The following is a 9438-nucleotide window of genomic DNA, read 5'->3' as shown; positions in this document are numbered from 1 at the left end:
AAATAATAAACAACAGTGGCCCCAAAACAGATCACTCGTGACTGGACTCCAAGATGAACATTTCCTGTCAAGATGTCCTTGAGTATTTCCAGGATGATGAATTAAACTGGAGAAGGAGGGATTGTTCTTCTCTTAAAGCAGAAAAAAAGGAAGAGATTTAACAGAGAAGTTTAAAATTATGAAGGGTTTAGATAGGTAATGAGAAATCTTTCACTGGTTAAGGGATTGAGAATCAGAAGGCAGATATTTATGATAATTGGCAAAAGAACTATTTTTATCCAATGAGTAGTTAGGAATTAAATTTCATTGTCTGATGGGTCATTGGAAGCAGATCAAGCAATTGCTTTTAAAATAGAAATTGGAAAATCTGCAGGAATCTGGAGAAAGAGCAGAGGATTGGAAGTCCTATCCTGCCTCATCTTGTCATTCTATAGTTCTGTGAAGGGAGTAAAGAAATTATAGACGCTTCTGTTATTATCTTCCAAAACACTGTCAATTCAGGAACCGCGCCTTCAAGTTGGAAAAATGCAAATGTTAATTCAATTATTTAAAGGTAAAAGAGCGAAACAAGGATTTATAGATCAGCTTCTAAAATCTGCTGTAGAAAAAGTTATTGAGGCTTATGGAATTGAAGGCAAATTATTGAACTGGTTTGAGAATTGGTAATGTAGTAGAAGACATCATAGATAATGGATGTGTCTTTGAATTAGAAGGTATTGATAAATGTCCCACAAGAATTTCTGCTGGGTCAACTGTTCACCATATTTTTGATACGATTAAATTGCAGAATAAAGAGCCTTTTTTCTGATGTCACAAAAGAATTTTGATATTGTTAGCAGTCTAGGTGTGAGCATGACATTACAAAGAGAAATTAATGTTTTGAGTGAGTGGGTAAACCCCTGTCAAATAGACTTCAACACGGGTAAGGGCAAAAATCATCCATTTCAGACCAAAAAACCCCCAAATTTTATTTCAAAAGAGACCAGGCAAGAATAGTAGACCACAGACCAAGCTGCCACAGAACTTCCAAACATTCAGCATATACACACTGCAATGACACACTATCGAATGGTTTACCTAGTTTCTTTAAAATTAATAAGTGCTGTTTAATGAGAGTGGAGCCAGGGTAACAGACAGGAAGCGGCTACTGCAACCACCACAAGCTGTTATGTTCAGAGTAAAGAAAATTCCCTTGAATTTTCAGTGTTTCATGCTGCGGACAGAAATATCAATTTAATAAGACTAGCACCCCTCCTCCCTTTATCAATTCATACTCCTCTTTTTCTATATAATACTTTTTTTCAATCTTTCCATCCCACACATGTCCTGTCTTTATTTCATTCCATTCTTCAAGCCTTCTTCTGCCCTTCCATAACACCTCATTCCTTCTCAGATTTTGCTTTCCCATTCCTCTTCTCTCCCCTCTTTTTTGCCTGTTTTTACAAAGAAGTTCAGTGCTTCAGGATGGGAGCTGCTAATATTTAATAGGGATTGAACAATCTTCATGCTACAAAAGAAAACAATACTACTTTGGAAGTTAACTGCGAAAGGAGAATTACTTTAACTGGATGCTTTGGGCATCCAGAGGTGTGATGGACTAGCTCCCTTTTTGAGCCTCTCCTGTGCAATTTTCTGATAATTTGCATTCATGCACCACCATGTACAACAAACACATAAATCACTAACACGCAGATGTAATGAAACATATTACATAAAATGGCTGGTGTTTATGGTTACATGAGCTTCTTCTCACCCTGCTTCACCACAACCTACTGTAAAGACTTTCTTATTTTCTGTATTTTTAGTTGTGGATTGAAATAAGAAAATAACTTTCAAAACCTAAAGATGACTGAAAGATTGCTGCATGCTTTGAAAGCAAGTAATCTGACATTCATAGTATGCATCATTTATACAGTTTTGCAGTAATTGGAAGTTTAGTTTGTAAATTAACTGAAGCCGAAGGGTTGTGTACAAATACAGCTTTGGTTAGGAAGTAGAAGATTGGTTTGTGGACATCACTGAAGGTCTTCCACCTGTCAACAATTGTATGTGATTAGTTAACAGGATACTTTTGTGGATGAATCTTAGGTGACGAAGGTTGCTCACAAAATACTTGGCTGCTCATTCTAATATGGAACATAGAACATTACAGCGCAGTACAGGCCTTTCGGCCCTCGATGTTGTGCCGACCTGTGAAACCAATCTGAAGCCCATCTAACCTACACTATTCAATTATCATCCATATGTTTAACCAATGACTCCTTAAATGCCCTTAAAGTTGGCGAGTCTACTACTGTTGCAGGCAGCGCGTTCCATACCTACTACTCTGAGTAAAGAAACTACCTCTGACATCTGTCCTATATCTATCACCACTCAATTTAAAGCTATGTTCCCTCATGCTAGCCATCACCACCCAAGGAAGAAGGCTCTCACTGTCCACCCAATCTAATGGAGTCCTATTGCACAAAGCATCTGACTGGAAATAAAAATTACTCAGTGCATCTCTATGTGCAACGAGTTGCTTTTACCCCAAAAGTTTCTTGGTGCTTGTTTGCTTTGCTCTCTCGATACCCGGATCAAATGTGGATATAGGCTGTTTTTTTAGTTCTGGTGTATGAAGTGCCAGCAGTGGATGACCTTTGGGTTGTGGAGCTAGGGGGGCCCAGCACTGTTTGAGACACATGCATATATGTAGCGACAGTCTCTGTCTATGAAGCTTGCAACAGTATTTTACCATTGATAAAGAGATGAAGATTCAATGTCTAAAATGCTTTGATCAGAATGTCGATAGTGTTCAGACACCAGCTCTTTGACCTTGTCGAGGCCAACCTCCACTTTCCAGCTTATCAGTAGTGGTTGAATGAAGGAAGCATCATTAAACCTTAGAATAACCCTTCCTTTAATTCTAGCCATTCATCTCCAGCCTCCTGTCTATTGTTGGCTTTCCTCTGGCATATATGACAATTGCATTCAGGCTTTTATACGTAACACTGTTCACCTCCCTGCCAGAACTAGCTCCCTGCTGTCACATGTTGGCCAACATCCCAAGCAAAGGACACTAATTGGTCACATAGTGGATGATCACCTTGGAAGTACCGCAGTCGTCTATGTGGTCATTGAAGTCACAAATAACCCCAGAGTCCGGACTTTGAGCCAGTTGTAGAATTCAGCTCGTTAACTTTTTCTATACTCGCATGATGGCTGTCTGATTTTTAAAAAATTGCACTTTTTTTCAAATTTCCAATGTCTTCAGCGCTCGGGATGAGGTCGGAGGAACGGTCACTCGATACGAAATTTAACCCTGATTTCTCTCCACAAATGCTGCCAGACCTGCCAAGCTTTTCCAGCAACTCGTTTCTATTTCTGATTTACAGCACCCGCAATTCTTTCGGTTTTATTTTGCATGTTTTTTTTCTCTTGGAATGGAGTTGATTTTCGCCCATCTCCCTAGCCTGTGTGCCTGGGCTGAGTCCGACCTTAAATATGTACACATCCCTATATGGTTTGCTGATGGGACTGGATGCAGGAAAAGCAGTGTTGTTGTTGTCTCAGAATAGATGTGATTTCCAGCCGAGGTGATGTTTAAAACTGAAAGGGAGCAGCTGGAAGTCTGGCGTGGACCCGTGCTGGCGTGGTCATAGCCTATCAGCCACTCTTCTTTCACGCCCCAAGCCAGCAGTAATCAACAACCTTGTTCCTGAAATCATTCCAACAAATATCCCGACTTTCCACACGGGGTAAGGAGATGACAGTTTAAAAAATTATTACGAGAGTTTGTCGGTCCAGAGTTTGCAGGTGGGTAACCCAGAGGAGTTGCTCCGTCTCTAACGAGCTATAAATTCCAGAAAAAAACTACTTGTCCACTATGTGCTTCCCTGTCTTAGAGGTGACACTTGTCCACTCCGCACTGTTCAGCCCCTGAGAAGCTGTATGTCCCCATCGAACCGGCCTGCCCCAGGGCAACCGTCCTGTGATTTCAGACGAGGAATTCAGATCTTAATCACAGGACATATGGAGTGCCATCTATCACTTTAAGTAGAATAACCCTCTCTAAATCACCTCCTAGCTCAAGCACAATGTCCTTGCCGATGAAAGATTACCTACCCTTCTATAAATGTGATTTCTGGTTATATTCGGAGGCAGACGCTCCTGTGTTAAGGAGCCTCAATTTCGGCCTGGCCAACGTTTGAACGCTATAGCAACAAGTTCTCGTTAATACCCAGCTGACAGCTATAAAACACGATTAGGAACCCTTCCTGTTTGATAGAAATGGTTGACTGGCGCCTGGCAGAATTAGGTTGTGACCAAAAATACTCTGAATGGTCTTAATGAGTATACGAATGCTTCGGGTGTGAGATGGCTCAGAGATTGTATGATGAAGGGTTTGAAGATTCCTGTCTTAGGTGATTCCGGATCGGCAGGCTGAAACCCCTGTGTCTGTGTCGAACACGCTGTGGCGTGGTCCGTTTCCCGGAGTCCCTGCTGATGCTTGAAGTATTTTGTGTTGTCATTCTCCATCTGCACATGGACCAAATGAGTCATCGATGAAACTATTTCAAAACCCGTCATTATTCCCAAGTTTTGTTTTTACCTAAGGTTTATTTCCTGCTTTCAAATAACCTCCGTTCAATGTGGAGTCCTTAACATGTCTAATGTGGGGGAACGACGCAAGATCACAAACACAAGCCACTAATTCTGTACAATAATTTCAACAACATATTTAAATAATACAACATTTAAAAGTATACTCTCAGGCGTTCTCCCGCTTGAAGATGCTGTTTGTCCTAAGTACAGATCAATGGTGAAGGACAACTGTCCAATACTGAGTCTATCTTTCATCAGATTATTCGGCAAAGTGACAATGTTTAACCAGATACGCCCTCAGCTGCTAGGGAGGGAATTCCAGGTTTTTAACACTGCAATAGTTCTGACTTGTTTCTTGGCGGTAGTGGACAGGCTTTGGACATTTAGGAGGTGAATTAGTCACCAGCCTCTGACCTAATACCCCAGCTCTATTAACCACAGTTTTTATGTGGCTGGTCCAGTTCAGTTTCTTGTCAATGGTAACCCCAAGATATTGACAGTGGGAGATTCAGAAAATGGTAAAGTGTTGAATGTCAAGGAGTAATGGTTAGATCCTTTCCTGATGGAAATGGCCCTTTCTTGAAGCCTATATGATGTGAAGTTACTTGCCAACCATCACTCCTAATCTGAAATTGCCCAGGTCTTATTCATGTAGACACAGATTACTTCAGTATCTGAGTAGTTGCAAATGGTGCTGAACATTGTGTAAACATTCCATTTCTGATCAAACGATAGGGTGAAAATCTTTGATAAAGCAATTGAAGCTGGATGGGTGAAGGATACTATCCTGAGGATTTCCTGCAAATGAGATGGTTAACTAACAACCACCAGTATCTTCCTTTGTGTTTGGTACAAATCCAACCAGTGAAGAGTTTTCTTTCGATTCCCAATGACTTTAGTTTTGCTAGGGATCCTTAGTCACTCTGACTTCACCTCTGGAGTTCAGTTCTTTTGTCCATTTTTGCACCAAGACTAAGGTTGTAATAAGGTCAAGAACTGGGTGACCCTGATCATTGATGCGCACATCATGCAAAAGAACAAAAATAAATGCAATTGTTCCTCACATTTGATGTAGGTGAGGGTGAAGGCTTCAGGAGGTATTTCATTGAACTTCTCACAAATAAAACTAATTTAATGGGAGAAGCAGTTAGTTAATGAGTAGCTGTGGGTTTTCTTTTTATGTATGTACACTGTAGTAGCTATTATAAAAGCATAGCAGGGCAACTTGGATGGTAGAGTACACATTCTATTCCATGTGTGCATTCTCGGGTGCAATAGCTTGAGCTCCAAGTTTCAGCAGCTGACCTCATTGTGGCACATTTAGGAGGTCATGAATTCGGAAGAAACCATCATGCCAATGCCAGCCATATTGTAGTGCAACTCAGCCATTCGTCTTCTCCTGCCTTTAACTGTAACAAATCCCCTCTCTCCACATAATTATCCAATTCCCTTTGAAATCCGTGATTGAATCTGGCTCCAATGCACACTCAGGCAGAGCATTCCAGATCTAACAACTTGAGCTTAGGTTTTACCTAAACATAACCAAAATTAGTTAAGTACAACATTTTTTTTTGGAAAATATGGTGATACATGTGGTTGCCCTGGAGCTTGATGGAATGCAAGCTGAGAAAATGGGAGACTGCTAGACTGTCAAGAAGGACCTGGTAGGAAGTGCACCTCAAGCTGTAACCAGTATTCAGTTCTGAATAGTGATGACGAATGAGAGTACTTGTTCCTCTGGGCAGTACAGCCTAGTTCATGACACCATAGCTATGCTAGCTGTATGGGATGAGGGATTGGGGTCTAAGAGGAAGATTACAAAGGCTATAGTGATAGAAGATTTGATATGGAAATAGACTAGCATTCCTACAGATGCAGAGGTGAGTCCGGGATGAAATGTTTCTTCCATGGTGTCAGTGTCCAGGATATCTTGGCATCAACAGACCATTCTGAGTACAAAACGAGGTCATACCCATATCACTGCCAACAATATGGAACGATAGAGGGATGAAGGGATGAAGGTCCTTAGGCAGAGTTTAGGGGGCTCAAAAAGAAACTAGAAGCGGGACTCCAAAGGTATTGATCACTGCATTATTCCCTCTAGGTTTCCTAGTGGTTGGTATTAGGTCAATTACTTTCCTTGATCTATACTAATAACTAAATAGAGTAGGGCAAAATTTCAAATTTGCAGGTATCATAAAACTCAAGCATTGTGAATTGTGAAAAGAATAGTGGTACACATCAAGAAGACACAGATAGCAGTAGATGCAACTTAGCGCACAAAACAATTATGATTTGACAACGGAATGAGGACATGCCACAACCCAAAGGACTAGCCACACTACCATACATCAAGAGCATTTCTGAACTGACAGCCAGACTATTGCGACCACTAGGACTCATAACAGCACACAAACCAACAGCCACTCTCAGACAACAGCTCACCAGAATGAAGGACCCGATACCCAGCATGAGCAAAACCAATGTAGTGTACAAAATCCCATGCAAGGACTGCACAAAACACTACATAGGACAAACAGGAAGACAGCTAACGATCCGCATCCATGAACACCAACTAGTCACGAAACGACACGACCAGCTATCCTTAGTAGCCACACACACAGATGACAAGCAACATGAATTCGACTGGGACAACACTACTATTATAGGACAAGCCAAACAGAGAACAGCCAGGGAATTCCTCAAGGCATGGCACTCATCCACAGATTCAATCAATAAGCACATCGACCTGGACCCAATATACCGGCCACTGCAGGGGACAGCTGGAACTGACAACCGGAAGCGGCAGATTTAAACCACTACAAATGCCGGAGGAAACATCACAGAAGCGCTTCACAGGAGGCTCCCAAGCACTGAGGATGTCACCTAGACAGGGTACGAAACGTCTGCAACACAAATTCCCAGCTTGGCGAACAGAACCACAACAACAAGCAGCCGAGCTACAAATCTTCTCACAGAATTTGCAAAAGAACCAAAAATTAAATGAGGCAAAATATTTTCACAAGAAGTATTGAGGATCTAGAATGCATTACCAGAAAGTACGGTGAAAGCAGATTGAGTTGGAGCTTTCAAAAGGACCTCTGGGTGAAAAAAAGGAGTTGGGTTTAGCTGAGTTGCCCTTGTAGCAGTGCAACAGACTGATTAGTCTCTGTATTATGAGCATTTCATGATTCTGAGATAAATAGGATGTTTAAAGCAGACAATAAAAACACAAAAGATACAATAGATACATTTGATCATATCACTGTTAAATTTCTATTTGTACATGAGATGTCAGCATTGCTGGTTAGGGAAGCATTTATTGTTCATCCCATAATACCCTTTTAATCTGCCTTCTTGACCACTGATGTCCGAGGGGCATAAATACATCCAGACTATTGTTACGCAAAGGGTTTCAATATTTTCACTCAATGACAGGAGAGGGACAGCAATATAGTTCTAAGTCAGGATGATGTGTGGCTTTGAGGGAATTTGCAAGAGTGATGTTCCCACGCATCTAATGCCCATGTCCTTCTAGGAGGTGTGTTCTTAAAATATTGTTGAAGCAGTCTTAATAAATTACTGAAGTGCATCATTGAAATAATACATATGGCTTCCACTGTCTATTAATGCTGAAGTGTGGTGGATAGGGTGCCAGTAAATTGAACTGGTTTGTTCTGGATGGTATTGAGTTTCTTGAATGTTGTTGGAACTGAAGACCCAGGAGTGTATCCTCAGGATGTCCAGTAGTGGTGTCCTGAGACTGAAGTGATTGGCCTCTAACAATCTCTACCATCTTCCTTTGTGTTAGGCATGACTCCAAATGGTGGAAAATTTTCCCTAATTCCCATTGATGCTAATTTTGCTTGGGCTCCTTGATGTCATACTCAGCCAATATTGCCTTGACATCTAATACAGTCACTCTCACCTCATTTCCTCATGATTGGACTGAGGTTGTGATAAGATGCCCGGAAGTGAATGATTCTTTTGGAACTCAAAATGATCATTAGTGATCATACTATTACCATAAAAGCAGTGCTTGAAAGCACTTTTGACAACTTTGCTGATGATCGAGACTGACAGGGCATAATTGGTTGGGTTGGATTTGTTATGCTTTTCATGGAATGAAATGCATCGGCAATTTTCTACATTATCGGGTAAATGCCATTATTGCATCTATATTGAAAGTTTGGCTAAGAGCATGGTTGGTTTGGGAGCACAAGTCTGCAGTACGTTTACTGCTCCGTTGTCAGTGCCCAATGTCTTTGCTGTATCTAATACTGTCAGGCAGTTCTTGAAATTACATGGGATTGAAGACTGACACCTGTGATACTGGTGACCTTGGGAGGAAACCAAGATGGAACAACAGTTTGGCACTTCTAGTTACTCAGCCTTGCCTTTTGTACTGAGCTCTCCCACTTTTGAGGATGGTGATATTTGTGGAACCTTCATTTATGTTTAGATGTTTGTCTCTCCAGCACCACTGAATTGGATGTGACAGGACTGCCGAGCTTAGGTCTGACCCATTGGTTGTGGCATTGCTGAGAGTTATCTATTGCATGCTGCTTTCGCTGTTTTGGCTTACAGTTGTCCTGTGTTGTGGCTTCATCAGATCGACACCTCACTTTTAGATATACACCGTTTTGGATTTTTTTCCAATAAAGTCTCGATTATGCATTATTTTTGAAAATTAGGAGTTAAATTCTTGATGAAAAGGCAGAGTTCGAGAAGTTTAGGAAGTATTTTTATCCTGCGAGCAGAGCAATGTGCAATACTGTGGGGGTGGGGGAGTTTACATAATGAAATATAGACAGCCATTTCTAACGGTAAAAAAGTAACGGCAATAGATTATTT

The sequence above is a fragment of the Chiloscyllium plagiosum genome, unplaced genomic scaffold (assembly GCF_037043375.1).
Source record: "Chiloscyllium plagiosum isolate Xiang-an unplaced genomic scaffold, Cpla_swu_hap1 HiC_scaffold_20, whole genome shotgun sequence".
Lineage (NCBI taxonomy): Eukaryota > Metazoa > Chordata > Chondrichthyes > Orectolobiformes > Hemiscylliidae > Chiloscyllium > Chiloscyllium plagiosum.
This window is presented reverse-complemented; position numbering follows the sequence as displayed.